Source organism: Sarcophilus harrisii, chromosome 3 (genome assembly GCF_902635505.1).
Source record: "Sarcophilus harrisii chromosome 3, mSarHar1.11, whole genome shotgun sequence".
Taxonomy (NCBI): Eukaryota; Metazoa; Chordata; class Mammalia; order Dasyuromorphia; family Dasyuridae; genus Sarcophilus; species Sarcophilus harrisii.
Genome location: NC_045428.1, coordinates 361,123,806 through 361,140,464, shown reverse-complemented (window position 1 = coordinate 361,140,464; position 16,659 = coordinate 361,123,806). Strand labels below are relative to the sequence as shown.

General features: G+C 35.9%; 1 protein-coding gene across 3 annotated transcripts in view; it reads right to left on the bottom strand.

The window, feature by feature from the left end:
* Window positions 1-16,659, bottom strand: part of GRIK4 (glutamate ionotropic receptor kainate type subunit 4) — a 670,650-nt gene that overhangs the window by 326,422 nt on the left and 327,569 nt on the right. The gene's annotated exons all lie outside the window — the stretch shown is intronic.

The window sequence follows — 16,659 nt, the reverse complement described above, 5'->3', positions numbered from 1 at the left end:
GTCCATTGCATCATCTAGCTGTCCCAGGATAGTGCTTCCCTCTAGAGAAATAGGGAAATCTAGAGGAGGAATAAGTAGATGGAGAAAGATGAGTTTTATTTGGAACAGACTGAATTTGTGGAGTATACTATTGAAAATGTCAAAAAGGCAGGTAGTGATGAAGGCCTACAGTTTAGTCAAGAAATTAGAATTGAAAATAAAAGTCCAGGAGTCATCTTTTCTTAACCTTATTTTTAAATTTTATTTATTTGTTTATTCATTCATTCATTTATTGTGGTTGTAAGTCTTTTTAGTTCTTTTTGTTACTAAAACTTGTTATTTTCAAAACATATGCATAGATAATGTTCAACATTCACCCATGCAAAATCTTGTGTTCCAAATTTTTTTCCTCCCTTTCCTTCACCCCCTCTCCTAGATGCCAAGTAATCAAATATATGTTAAACATGTGAATTCTTATATGCAAAAACTGCTGGGAAAATTGGAAACTAGTATGGCAGAAAGTAGGCATGGACCCACACCAAACACTGTATACCAAGATAATATCAAAATGGGTTCATGATCTAGACATAAAGAATGAGATTATAAACAAATTATAGGAACATAGGATAGTTTACCTCTCAGATCTGTGGAAGAGGAAGGAATTTGTGACCAAAGAAGAGCTAGAGATCATTACTGACCACAAAATAGATAATTTTGATTATATTAAGTTAAAAAGCTTTTGTACAAACAAGCCCAATGCTGACAAGATTAGAAAGGAAACAATAAACTGGGAAAATAATTTTACATTCAAGGGCTCTGATAAAGGCCTTATTTCTAAAATTTGTAGAGAATTGACTCAAATTTATAAGAATTCAAGCCATTTGCCAATTGATAAATGGTCAAAGGATATGAACGGACAATTTTCAGATGAAGAAATTGAAACTATTTGTAGTCACATGAAAAGGTGCTCCAAATAACTATTGATCAATAGTTAATAGAAAAATGCAAATTAAGACAACTCTGAGATACCACTACACACCTGTCAGATTGGCTAAGATGATAGGAAAAGAGAGTGACTATCGTTGGAGGAGATGTGGGAAAACTGGGACACTAATACATTGTTGGTGGAATTGTGAATAGATCCAGCCATTCTGGAGAATGATTTGGAACTATGCTCAAAAAGTTATCAAACTGTGCATACCCTTTGATCCAGCAGTGTTTCTACTGGGCTTATATCCCAAAGAGATCTTAAAGGAGGGAAAGGGATGTTCAGAATGTTTGTGGCAGCCCTTTATGTAGTAGCAAGAAACTGGAAACTGAGTGGATGCCCATTAATTGGAGAATGGCTGAATACATTGTGGTATATGAATGTGATGGAATATTATTCTTCTGTAAGAAACGACCAACAGAATGATTTCAGAAAGGCCTGGAGAGACTTACACGAACTGATGCTGAGTGAAATTAGCAGAATCAGGAAATCATTATACACGGCAACAACAAGACTACATAATCATCAATTCTGATAGATGTGGCTCTCTCCAACATTGAGATGATTCAAACCAGTTCCAATTGTTCAGTGATGAAGAGAGCCATTTATACCCAGAGAAAAACTTATGGGAACTGAGTGTGGACCACAACAGAGCATTTTGACTCTTTCTGTAGTTGTTTCCTTGCATTTTGTTTTCTTTCTCAGTTTTTTTTTCCTTCTTGATCCTATTTTTCTTGCGCGGCAAGATAATTGTATAAATATGTATACATATGTTGGATTTAATATATATTTTAACATATTTAATATATATTGGATTACCTGACTTCTAGTGGAGAGAGTGGGGGAAGGAGGGGAAAATTTGGAACAGAAGATTTAGCAAAGGTCAATGTTGAAAAATTACCTATGCATATGTTTTGTAAATAAAAAGCTTTAATAAAACTTTTTTTTAAAATGTAATTCTTCTATACATATTTCCACAATTATTATAATACAAGAAAAATCAGATCAAAAAGAAAAGTGGGAAACAAAACAAAATGCAAGTCAACAATAACAAAAAGTGAAAATGCTATGTTGTAATCCACACTCAGTTCCCACAGTCCTCTCTCTGGCTGGCTCTCTTTATCACAAGACCATTAGACCTTACGTGAATTATCTCATCGTTTAAAAGGGCCACATCCATCAGAATTGATCCTCGTTATGATCTTGCTATTGCCATGTACAATGATTCCAGGAGTCATCTTTCAAGAAATCATTAAACATTTTGGAGCTGAGGAGATCACCGAGATAGGGTATAGAGAAGACCCAGGATAGAACCTTAATGTTCACTCACAATTATGAGGTAGGACTTAGAGAATCCTCCCAAAAAGAAAGCTAAATGATCAGATTGCCTGAAGAATCAGAAGGAAACAGTATCATAATAATGATAGCAAGGAGAGATTGTCTGGAAGGAAGAACAATGTCAAGAGCTGCAGAAAAGAAAAAAGGAGGAGACCTAAAAAGAGGCTATCAGACTGTGCAATTAAGAGATACTTCAAGGGCTCTGGTCTTACAAAGCTACTATGGTAACAGGGAAAATAAAACACAAATTGAGAAGCAGACACAGTGCCAAAATGTCTATATGTGAAGTCTCAAAGAGTACCTGAATTGATCTCAAGACCAAAAAGCCTTCTTGGGAGAGATCAAAAAGGTTTTTAAAAAACAAATAGGAGAGGTAGAAGAAAAATTGAGAAAAAAAATAAGTTGTACAAGAAAGAGTCAACAGTCTAGAAAAAGGAGAAAACTGACTGAAAACAGTTGATTTTAAAATACAGTTGGCTAAATGGGGAAACAACTAATCCACTAAAAAAACCCAGTTCCCTAAAGAGTAGAATTGGTTAAAAGTAAAAGGACGTACAAAACTAAAAGAAAATAGTTCCTTAAAAATTAGAATTGGGCAAACGGAAGCTAATGAGTCTATGACACATCAAGAATCAGTTAAACAAAATAAAAAGGAGGAAAAATAGAAGAAAATGTAAAATATTTCATTGGAAAGATATCTAATCTGGAAAACAGATCCAGGAGAGATAATTTCAGAATTATTGAATTACATAAAGGCCAAGATCAAAAAAAGAGCCTGCACAGAATTGTTCAAAGAATTATCAAGGAAAACTACCTGAATATCCTAAAACCAGAAGGGAAAATAATAATTGAAAGATACTAATCATTTTCTGAAAAAGGCAAGTTTTTTTCTTAAGTTCCAGAATTATCAGATCAAAGAGAAAATCAGAATAACCTGCCAAAAAGAAACAATTCAAATATCAAAGAGCTACAGTTAGGATTACATAGGTTTTATAAGCTTCACCATTAAAGGATTAGAGTGCTTGGAATATAATGTGCTAGAAGGCAAAAGAGCTTGGATTATGACGTGTGTAGTGTCTGGACTGGCTCTCTGGTGGGCCTCAGGATCAGCCCAAGGCCCTGGGCTTCGTGGGGAAGTGAAGTGAAGGAGGCAGGAGAGCAGCCACATGGCTGCAAAGATGGAGTCTGGAGCCTGGAGTCTTCTCTGTGGCTGAAATCGCCAGCCAAGAGCACGGCTATAGAACATCACATCACCACATCACCCTAAATATAGCCAACTAGATTGACCACATCATTACATCAAGTATGTGCTTAGAGAACCACCATCTCACACCGAGTAGGTACTTAACTACAAGCACCCTGCTGTCTTAGATTCAAGTACACCCTTTCAGAGCTCCAGCCACTACAACCTGAACCACTTACCTAGCAAAACTGAAAAGAATCTTTCAGAGGAAAATATGGGCATTCAATGAAATAGGCTTTAAAACTTTTCTGATGAGAAGACACCAACTGAACAGAAAATTAAATCTTTAAATACAAGACTCAAGAAAAGCACAAAAAGATAAATAGGGGTATATTATTTAACAAAGTTAATTGTTTATATAGCTACCCAGGAAGCTGATACTTACAACAGACAGTTAACAGTTCCTAGTTGTATGACCTTGGGCAAGTCACTTAACCCCAATTGCCTCAGCACAAAAAAAAAAAAAAAAGAAAGAAAAAGAAAAAAAATATCAAAAATTAATTAAAAATAGAACAAATTAAAAGTTCCCATCTGTATACCAAATTAGAAATTCTGAAAATCAACAGAGAAATTAATGAAATTGAAAGCGAGAAAACTGGGGCAGCTAGATGGCCCAGTGGATAGAACATCAGCCCTGAAGTCAGGAGGACCTGAGTTCACATTTGTCCTCAGACATTTAACACTTCCTAGCTGTGTGACCCTGGGCAAGTCACTTAATCTCAATTGCCTCACCAAAAAATAAAGAAAGAAAACTAAGATCTGATTTTATGGGAAAAAACTAATAGAACAGATAAAATGTTGGTTAATTTGATTAGAAAAAAGAAAGAATACCAAATTACCAATATCAAAAATTAAAAGGGTAAATATATCATCAATAAAGAAGAAATTAAAGCAATGATTAGGAGCCATTTTGGCAAATTGTATGTCAATAAATCTGACAATCTAAATGAAATGGATTAATATTTACAGAAATATAAATTATCCAGATTAATAAAAGAGGAAGCAATATATCTAAATAACTCCATTTTAGAAAAAGAAATTGAACAAGCCATTAATGAACTTCCTAAGAAAAAAATCTCCAGGGTCAGAAGAATTTACAAGTGAAATCTATCAAACATTTAAAGAACAATTAATTCCAAATGCTTTATAAACTATTTGGAAAAGTAGGCAATGGAGTCCTACCAAATTCTTTTTATAATACAAATACAATGCTGTTACCTAAACCAAGAAGAACCAAAACAGAGAAAGAAAATTATAGACCAATTTCCTTAATGCATATTGATGAAAAAAAATTTAAACAAAATACCAGCAAAGCAATTATAGCAATTTATCACAAAGATTTGTGGATTTATACCAGGAAAGTAAGACTGGCTCAACATTAAGAAGACTATTAGCATAATTGACCATATCAATAACAAAACTAACAGAAATCATTTATATGTGTGTATATGTATATATGAGTACATATATGTGTGTATGTGTGTATGTATTTGCAGGAAGAGCTTTTGACAAAATATAGCACTCATTCCTATTAAAAACATTAGAGAGAATAGTAATAAATAGAATTTTCCTTAAAATTTTAAGTAGCATCTATTTAAAATCATCTACAAGCTTTATATATAAGCTAGAAGCTATCCCAGTAAGATCAGAGATGAAACAAGGATGCCTATTGTCACCACTCTTATTTAATATTGTGCTAGAAATGTTAGCTTTTGCAGTAAGAGACAAAAACAAAATTGAAGGCATTGGGGGAACAAAACTATCACTATTTGCCAATGATATGATGGTATATTTAGAGAATCTTAGAAAATCAGTTATAAAACTATTTGAAATAATTAACAACTTAGGCAAACTTGAAGAATATAAAATAAACTCACATAAATTATCAACACATACACACACATACACACACACACACACTCGGAGCCAACAAATTCCAACAGCAAGAAATAGAAAGAGAAATTCTATTTAAAATAACTGTGGATAATATAAAATATTTGGAAGTTGACCTGCCAAAAGAAACCCAGAAACTAGATTGAACATAATTACAAAATACTAATCACACAAATAAAGTCAAATCTAAATAATTGGAAAAATATCACTTGCTTATGGGTAGGCCAAGCTAACATAAGTAAAAATGGTAATTCAACCCAAATTAATTTACTTATTCAGTGCCATTCCAACTAACAAAAAATATTTTATAGATCTAGAAAAATAATAACAAAATTCATCCAGAAGAACAAAAGGTCAAGAATATCAAAGGAATTAATCAAAAAACAAAAAAAAGGAAGGCAGCCTAGCTGCACCAGATCTAAAACTATGTTATAATGCAATAATTATCAAAACTATTTGATACTGGCTAAGAAGCAGAGCAGTAGATAAGTAGACTAAGTTAGGTATTCAAGACACAGTAGTAAAGGACTATAGTAAGCTACTCTTTGATAAACCCAAAGACTCCAGCTTCTGAGACAAAAACTCATTATTGGACAAAATCTACTGAGAAAACTGGAAAATAGTATGGCAGAAAGTAAGTATAATATCTCACATTGTATACAAAGGCAAAATAGGTACATGATTTAGACATAAAAGATGATACCATAAGCAAACTAGGATAATGGTTTTTCTTTCAGGTCTTTGGAGAAAGGAAGAATTTATGATCAAACAAGAGATATAAAACATTATGAAATATAAAATGGATTATTTTGATTACATTAAATTAAAAGATTGTACACAAACACAACCAATGCAATCAAGACTGAAAAGACAGAAGAAAACTGCAAAATATTTACTGCCAGTGTTTCTGATAAAGACCTCATTTCTAAAATATGTGGAGAACTGAATCAAATTTATAAGAATATACATTATTCTCCAATTGATAAATGGTCAAAGGATATGAACAAGCAGTTTTCAAGTAAAAAAAAATTAAAGCTGTCTATAGTTTTATGAAAAAATGTTCTAAATCACTATTGATTAGAGAAATACCAATCAAAACAACTCTAAGACAACACCTCATATCTATCAGATTGCTTATATGACAGAAAAATAAAATGATAAATATTGGAGAAAATGTGGGAAAATTAGAACACTAATGCATTATTAGTAGAGTTGTGAACTGGATCCAATCATTCTAAAGAGCACTTTGGAACTATGTCCAAATATTATAAAACTGTGCATACTCTGATCCAATAATACTATTACTAGATCTGTATCATAAAAGAGGCAACGCCTAGCATCAGTAGGAGGAAAGATGATCAAAATACCAATCAAAACAACTCTAAGACAACACCTCATATCTATCAGATTGCTTATATGACAGAAAAATAAAATGATAAATATTGGAGAAAATGTGGGAAAATTAGAACACTAATGCATTATTAGTAGAGTTGTGAACTGGATCCAATCATTCTAAAGAGCACTTTGGAACTATGTCCAAATATTATAAAACTGTGCATACTCTGATCCAATAATACTATTACTAGATCTGTATCATAAAAGAGGCAACGCCTAGCATCAGTAGGAGGAAAGATGATCAAAAGATCACAAAAAAGGGGAAAAACCCATATGTACAAAAATATTTATGAAAACTCTTTTTGTGGTGGCAAAGATTTGGAAACTGAGGGGATGTCCATAAATTGGGGAAAAGTTGAACAAGTTATGGTATATGAATGTAATAGAATACTCCTGTGCTATAAGAATGATGAGCAGGCAGATTTCAGAAAAATCTACAAAGATTTACATGAATTTACATGAATGAATGAAATGAGCAGAACCAAGAGAACATTGTACATAGTAACAGGAATGTTACACAATGATCCACTATGATAGATTTCCCCCTTTTCTGCAATACAACGATCAAAGAAAATTCTAAGAGAGTCGTGATAGAAAATGTTATCCATATCCAGAAAAAGAACTATGGAGTCTGAATTCAGATGAAAGAATACAGTTTTTTCTTTTTTTTTCCTTTCTTGTGCTTTTTTCTTTCTGTTCTGATTCTTCTTTTACAATATGACTAATGTTTACCACGACAGTATATTTATAACCTATATCAGATTTCTTGCTGTCTTAGGGAGAAGGCAGGAAAGGGAGGGAGAAAAATTTGGAGCTCAAAATCTCATAAAATTTTTCTTTACATGTAATTAGAAAAAATAAAATACTATTAAGAAAAAATAAAATACCAGGAAGAGAACAGGTTCATTCAAGGGCTGGTGTTGAAGCCAGATTTCAGTGGATTGAGAAGTGAGTAGGAGGAAAGTGGAGGCAAAGAGTATAAACAGACTTTCACAGGAGTTTAGCTGAGAAAGGAAAGAGAAATATGAGTTGGTAGTCTCTAATTTTAACTGTTACAGATAACTATATGTTACCTAGCTCAAGTCTGACCATTCCAGGATGGAGGGAGGAGAGGGGGGTTGGTTCTCCTTTTGTCCAGGATTTAGGTATAGTTTCAGTTACAGGTGTGAATTTGGATGAATCTTTTCTCATTCCCACTTTTCTGTATGGAAGCAGGCTTGATTCCAACACCCATTTATTCTACACTCTTTAAGTCAAGTCTTTCTATAAGCAGAACACCAAAGCAAAGTGGAGGTCGTGTGTGTGTGTGTGTGTGTGTGTGTGTGTGTGTGTGTGTTGCATCTGTCCTCCTACTCTCTGGAGTTACATCTTGTTATCCTGACCCATATTATAAGTGTAGACTTCCTCTCATGATTCAGAGTGAACCTCCATAAACACAATTTTGGTGATGATAAGAAGTCTTCATTGAAGGTCAGGGTGACCCTGCTCTGTGGACTCTTAGTATCCCTAGCATCCTTTCTCTGTTGAGAGTTGATGGGCAGATCACGGCACTCCTACAAAGCCACCACTTAGTACAGGGGAAATTCCACCCTCTATTTAATACTAGGAAGACATCTGTCATTCCTGTTACCTATCTCCCTTCCAGTGCAGAAGTCACAACAATCTTTGAAAAGAAGATACGTCTATTTACAAGTTCCCCAGATTCTGGCTAAGGGGTGGAAGCAAAGGAACAGAGTTCACCAGAGAAGTCCAGAAGGTTGGCATCCTACCCTGATCCCCATCATCTTTCCTCAGATCCTCCGGATGCCTGTAACAGTGCTTCCCAGGTATCTGTGGTCCTCTCTGAGTTCCATCTGCCTCAGGCAAATCCTCAGTGCTGGCTACAGCTCTGACTCTAATTATATAGTATTCACCTAATCTGCTAACCTAGTCACTGTCAAATAAGGAAATGAGTCTATTCTGTCTTAGCCTGCTCTTCATGAAGTCATGCAGGCTCTTTGCAACTCCAGTTCTTGTTTGGCCAGGAAAGACTATTTGAAATACAGGACAACATTCTGACTCAGGTCATCTTCAAAACCTGGGCATCCAAGTCTTATCTCTTAGAATCACAAGGGATCTAGTGTTGGAAAGAGCCCTCACGAATCATTTCAGTTGGCCCTCTCATTTTTACAAATGAAGGAACTGAATCTCAGTGAGATTAAGTAACTCATACTTACACATCTTAAATATTAGAGCCAAGATCAGAACCTAAATTTTTAATCCTCATTGACTACCTATCTCTTCGGAGTATAATATCACCATCATTAATAGACTCAAAGATCAAGATCTGTAAGACATTTTAGGTATAAATTAGTCTAATCCCTTCATTTGGCAGATGAGGAAACTGAGGCTGAGGAAAGGTGTTATGAGCCAAAAGTCATTGAAAGTTCTGGAATAGGGAAAGGAAAAGTATTTGGCAATTAGGTGGAGGATAAATGTATATGTGTGTGTGTGTGTGTAGAGACAGAGAGATTAAAAAAAGACAGAGACAGAAAAACAGAAAGACATGGAGAGAGAGAGAGAGAGAGAGAGAGAGAGAGAGAGAGAGAGAGATAAATAGAGATACACATACGAGAGAGAGAAAGATAAAGACAAAGATAGGGAGACACAGAGAGAAAAAGACAGGGACAGAGAAGTAGAAAGAAAAAGACAGAGACAGAGAGAGACAGAGACACACAGAGAGATAGAGACAGAGACATAAAGAGAGAGACAGGGAGAGAGACAAACAGAGAAAAAGACAGACAGAAAGAAAGAAAGATACACACAGGGACAGAGACAGAAACAGGAAGAGAGACAGAGAGACGGAGAAACAGAGAGATACAGAGACACACAGAGAGAGATAGAGACAGACAGAAAGACAGAGACAGAGAGAGGAGGGAGGGAGAAAGAGAAAAAGAGAGGGAGGGAGGAAAAGAGAGAGGGAAAAAGGAAAGGAGAGAGGGAGGGAGGGAAGAAGAGAGGGAGAGAGAGAGAGAGAGAGACAGAGACAGAAATAAAGAGAGAGAAAGAAACAGAGACAGAGAGGGAGGAAGGGAGGGAAAGAGAGAGAGAGAGAAGGCGGGAAAGAGAGGGAAAGAGAGAGAAGGAGGGAAGGAGAGACAGAGAGAGAGAGAGAGAGAGAGAGAAAGAAAGAGAGACAGAGACAGAGAGAGAGACAGAGACAGACAGAGACAGAGAAAGCAGTTATGAGTTTAACTAGGAGTAGATCTAAACTATGATGGTGAATGTTGGAGTGGAAAGAAGAGAATGAATGGGTAAAGTTTTGGAGGTAGAATATATGACTTGATGATTAACTGGATATGGCAGGTGAAGCTATAAGCCCAAATTGACTGGAAGGATGGTGGTTAGAGTAACACAGGAAGGGAAGGATTTGAAGTTGGGTCCTCCATCTCCAAAGCCAGTATTTTTTCCACTCTACTCACTCCTAAAATTCTGCACTCTTAAAATGTACCTTCCTTGTCCTCATTTATAATATAATGAAAACATAGCATGGTCTTTATGGTAGAGTTCTCATCACTCCCATGGAATAAAGGATATTTTATTATGGTTCTCTAACGGGCCCTGCTAGCTCTGGACTCCTAGGATAGCTCTGCACTTTAAAGAAAATTTACTGTCCACCAAAGTCCATTTCACATCCACATGTTCCCAGGAGAAGAAGGTCAGCTAGAGGCCGTGCCAAGCTGGCAAAAGGGGCAGAGGGAGAATACAGATCACCTCTTCTCCCCAGTCCTCCTTCCCCAACCCAATGGCCCCACAGGGGCCCTGGAAGTCCCTACTCTTTCAGTTATGTTGTTGTTGGATCTGCCATAAAGGGCAATTGCTGATGAGGGATGGTCTATATTTAATAAAATAATGTTAGTTACAGCCTTCCTTAAACTTTGTTAAGGAGGACATAATTACCTAGTAAATCTCATCTGGTCTCATTCAAATCCTCCAAAGGTTCCAGCACTCACTGTTCCCTACCCATCCTTTTGCAGAAAGAACAGAACTCTGGCTTGTATCTGAAAACTTTAAGGTTCTTTCTGTGCATGAGAATGAAAAAAAATCTAGAGGAAGACCCTTTTTGGTCCTTGTCCCAGGAAGAAAAATAAAAGTTCCTTTTCAGTGAAGGTCAGACTCCTCTCTTATTCAACCCAGCAAGCATATAGGAAGCACAAAGGGAGAGGCACTGGGGGAGGTGATGGGAAATGAAGAGAAAATTAAAACATCTCCAATTGTCAAGGGGTTTACAATCCATTGGGGGAAACAACATATACAGAAATGTACAAGATTTGAAGATGTACAAAATTTATATAAAACAGTTTCTCAGTGAAGATGAACAACAATAATTGGGAGAATCCAGATATGTCTAGTATAGAAAATGACACATCTTGAAGGGTAATGGGGGTTCCAAAGAAGTAGAGGTGAATAGGTAACCATTCCAGCCATAGGGGATAGTCTATATAAAAGTCTAGGGGTATGAGAGAGGGAATTTCATGTATAGGGGATAGCAACTAAGCTAGTTTGTCTGGAACGTAGTGCTTCCTTGCAGAGAAATGAGGAGCCCATATTACAGAGGACTCCATGTCATTTTGTTACATTGGGACTTCCTACCCTTCCAACTATATATTTATTGCCTTCCCCCATTAGAATATAAGCTTTTAAAGGCAGGTACTGTCTTAGCTAACCCCAATGCTTGGGACATAGAAAGTTCTTAATAAATTCATTTTCATTCATTAGTTCAAATGAAAATAAAAAGGATATTTTATCCTAGAAATAATAGGGATCAACTGAAACTTCTTGAGGAGGACTGCTTTTAAAAATGTCAATTTGGCAGCTAAGTGGAAGATATATTAGAAAGGGAAGAGATTAGAAGCGTGGCAATTGTGATATTAGTAGAGTAAATGAATGGATAGGAAAAACTAGTTTTTTTGAAATTTTGGAAAGAGAGGAATAAAAACATCATTAACTATTAACATCCAGTTTGAATAAGTTTATCGGCAATTATTGGGTCCTGAAGGAATGGCACATGATATAGTTTGACTGGGAATAGAGAAATATTCCCAAAAGGAGTACAGATTATATTCTATCTAATAGAAATGAAAATAGAACCTGAATAAGTGGCACTTAGGAGGGAAAGGTAGCATAAGCATAAAAGCAGAGGAGATATGAATGGTGAAAAACATACTTGGTCTGGAACCAAAGACCCACAGGTTCTACTATTTATTACTTGTGAATAAGAATTTCACCAGATCTTCTCTACCTTAGTTGATTTAACTGTAAAATGGAAGAATGGAGGGAGGATGAGTAGGAGGTGGAAAGAATGTTTGAGGTGATCACTAAAGTCCCTTCCAGCTTTAGACAAATGACCAAATCTTAATGACTCTGTCTAAGGTTGAGCTCCTAAATACATATTCAATCTTCCTGATATTTATAGATTTCTTTATGTCCAATCTCTATCAATAGCTATTTAAAAAATAAAATGAGTCTAGAAAGAAAGGACCTTTAAAATATATCATAAAACCATACCACCAACACCAACCAAGTTATATAAGCAGTTGCATAATGCCATAATAGAAAGAAATCATTTTAATATCCTTAATTACTTCAAAATCTTTGAATTTTTTTTTTTAGCATGAGCTGCTATCCATTGTTTGCTTAAGAAAAAAAATATAAAAGGAAATCTGATCCCTTCTGTCATCTATCCCATTAATAGAGTGAGATAAAAATAAGATGGTCACTAAGATAGATTCAAAGAAGGGTAGAACTGGCTAGGACCCTTTTAATCCAATGTACCCAGATTAAATTCCTGCCTTTGACTCTTCCTGTTTGAGGGTTGCCAGTGATATGTTGAGTCATAAGGGTGGGGTAACTGAACCTGGAAAGTCTCAGTGAGCAGTCTAGACAGGTGGATGAAGCATATGGTGAGTATGGCAGAAGCCATATGTAATATGTCATTATAGAGACAGTATACCAAAATTAAAAATTCTATGAAAATGCAGGGAATTCCTCTTGTTATCATTGTCACTGAATGAATTACCTGAATTGCCCCTTGACTCTATTTCCATACCCATTGCTCTCTGCACTATTTAATAAGCCCTTCCCTTCTGGAAATAAAGGGTTGTTTCATCACAATAGTCAATGGTGAATCTTCTTCAGTCAAGCAATCAATTGACCAACCAATCAATAAGCATTAATTAGGTACTCACTCTGTGCTAGATCCTGGGGATATAAAAAAATCTCTAATTTCAAATCACTTGCTAAATCATTTCAACCTTCACAGAAACAAAAATGAAACCATCCCTCTTCTCAGAGAACTCAATTCTAGGCAATTAGTCAATAAACACTTGTTAAGTGACTAATATGTGCCAAGCTCTGTGCTAATAAATGGGGAATAGGGATATAATAGGAAAAAAGAAAGACGGTTTCTGTTCTTCAGGAGATTATACTATACTGGGGAAAGATAACGCATGAAAGGAAGATAAAAATGAAAAGAGGGACAGGAAACTGCTCAGAGTTGGAGCATGATTGACTTCAATTTAAAGGGGTGCAGTTGGATAGAAAATGAAGAGATGCTGATCTGGAAACCTTCTTTAAAAAGAGCCTTTGGGAGGGAGGAAAGGTATCTTTTTAGGATTCTTAAATAGCAGAGAAGGTATAGATTTGCACTGGTAGAAGGAGTTTCCTATATCTTTAATTATGCTGTTCCTTCTGTCTTCTACACACTATCAAAGCACCACCCATAATTTTTTAAGGTACAGCTGAAATCGTACATATATAACATTAATAACAAATTTAACATTTATTGAGTACCTAGAATGTACAGAATTGGGATAGTTAAGGAGCAGAATACATAGAATCCTGGGTCTATAGTCAGGAAAATTCATCTTCCTGAGTTCAAATGTGACCTCAGATATTACTAATAGTACCTCAAACAGCATCATGAAAAGTCAGATATGACTGAAACAACTGAGCAATAATAGTGTATGAGATACTGTGTTCAATGCTAGAGAAGACAGGCAGTTTAGATGAAATGAAGTTCTTGCAAAGATACAAACATCAGGAACTATAGTAATTATTTCACATGATAAATACATAAGGAAAACCATAAACTAAGTACCCTGTGAGGGTCAGCAACAGTGGAGGTCATTATCAGTCGTAGAAGAAGGAGTTCATGAAAGGCTTTGTAAAGGAGGTAGCATTTGGAATGAGTATTCAATGTGAAATATAAAGGATGGATAGGAATTTAACAAGTAAAGAAAAGTGGGGAAATATTCTGGGTATGGGGAATATTCCAGGGGTGTTTGAGAGTGAGAATGTAATTGTATTTGACTGGAATATAGAACTCAAGGAAGATAGAACCAGATTGTGAAGGACTTAGTTTGCTGGGCTAAAAAGCCTGAATTTTATGAAGCAGTAAATGGGGAACAATTGAAAACTTTTGAACATAGACCTAACTTGCATACTTTCCTTATCACCATCATTTACCTTTTCCAAGTACGTTATATAACTTTCTTAGGGGAGAGACAGTAATTTCCTTATTAGCTTCTTCTCAACTGACACTAGTATATTACTATATCCTTATCATTTTGCATTATTTTAAATCAATAGTAACTGGTGATGCAGTGACCACAATTCATGAAATACTAGCATCTGAATTAAAGTTGTGCATAATTCAGAGGGCAGCAAAGAGATGTATGGCATCCATGGCAGACTATATCACATTACCAATGAAGAATGATCCAAGATAAACAGCATGAGAGCTGTCATCAAAGAGGTCTATGACTGTAATGCGAAAAGAGCACCCTTTTATTCTTAAAATCTTTGGATAAAAAAAGTAACTATTTCTTAATACAACTTGACTTGCATATTTTGTGCGCTAAAAAGTAATTCAAAATCTTCATCAGACTTCCAAAAGGGTTCATGACATTTAAAAGGTGAAGAACTTCTTAGAAAAGACACTTTGAACATTGAGTGAATCCCTTGTGGACGATTTATGTAGGGAAAAAAGGTGTGGACAGATCATGATGGCCACTACTGGAAAGCATACATGTAGCAATGAAATCACCTTGAGTTCACAGCTTTGCTTGTCAGCCTCAATTCACTCTCATTCACCTAATATTACTACTCACTTGACAAATCGTAACATTTCCTCCTCCACAGCTTCATTCACATTCATTCCCTTCTCTCTACCCACAGTCAGCACACTACTTCAAGCTCTCACCAGGTCTCCCTTCCTACCTCCCCTCTCTTGCTAGCCAAATTGGTATACCACCTAACTGCCAATCAGACTGTTACTTCTCAATAAACTTTCATGGCTCCCTATTACCTCTATAATCAATTATTATCAATTCTTCTGTTTGACATTTAAAGTCTTTTACAACCTGGTCCCAACCTCTCTCTTTACCTCAATTACAAATGACTTCTATTTATGTATGCCATGGTTTTGTCAAACAAATCTTTCTGTTCCTTATATATAGCACTCCATTTTATATTTGCACTGGCTAGTCCTAATGCCTATAATATTCTTCTTTCTCACTTCCACCTTTTAGAATCTGTAATTTCTATCAAGATACAGATCAAGTTTCACTTTCTCTTAGGTTTCTTTCTAGTTCCCTCCCCCCTCAAATTAATTCCTCCTCCATCACCTAGTGTTTATTTTGCAAATAATCTTATATTTACATATTTTCCTTTATAGAAAGTAAACTCTTGAGACCAGGGATTATTTTATTTTTGTCCTTAGTACTCCCAGTACATAGTACAATGTCTGACATGTGAGCATTTAACAAATGCTTATTGATTGATTCTAGACCTATTGAAGTGTCAAAGTATTAATGGTGGCAAATAGTATTATCTAGTATATTCTAAGTGCTGTTTGGCATGGAAGCAGACAATGTGAAGAAGACTTTTGGGAGCATTTGTCAAATTCTTGTAACTCAAGGATGCACTGAGAACTATTCCATCCACCATGAACAAGCTTCCATTGCATTTCATTACAGACATTAAAAAGGCAGCTAATTAGCAGAGGGGATAAAGTGCTGGTCCTGTAGTCAGGAAGACTCATCTCCCTGAATTCAAATCTAGCCTCAGATACTCACTAGCTGTATGACCCTGGACAAGTCATTTCACCTTTTTGCCTCAGTTTCCTCATCTGTAAAATGAGCTGGAGAATGTCAGAGTACTTTGGTATCTTTACCAACACAACCCCAATGGGATCACAGAGTCAGACCGACCTAAGCAACTCAATTCAACAACAATATGCATTGAAAACCCAAACCAGAGCTCCCTGTATTAAGGAAGTTCCTAGTTCTGATTTTACTAAGGTAGGAGATTCTGTCCTATAACACCCAAAGATGGAAACTACTAAGGAGAATTGAGTTCCATTGTTTTGTTTATTCTGATGAGCCCTGGCGAGATGGATGGGGCTGCTTGCATTAGTTCTCATCAAAGGTGTCAAAGAGCAGAACAGCTTTGCCTCTGGGCAGAAACAATGCCTGCTGTCTGACTTCTGGCAAATCTTTCATTTCCACCCAAGTGGCAAGTGAGGGTAAATCCTATCTTGAGGTAAGAGCCGGAAATAGTCTCTGTCAATCCTCGTCATTGTAATAACACTTTTAATTTACGTGAAGCTCGAAAGAGCTTAAACATGCTGATAGGGAGGAATCTCTAGCAGTAACAAGCTATATGATGTTGAGTAGGTTGCTTGGGAATAATAACAAATCACATTGCTGTAGTACCTTTGCTTAGAACAATCTTTTCGAGATGGATGGAGGGTTTGCATGGAATATTTCTCTCCTTTTATCGA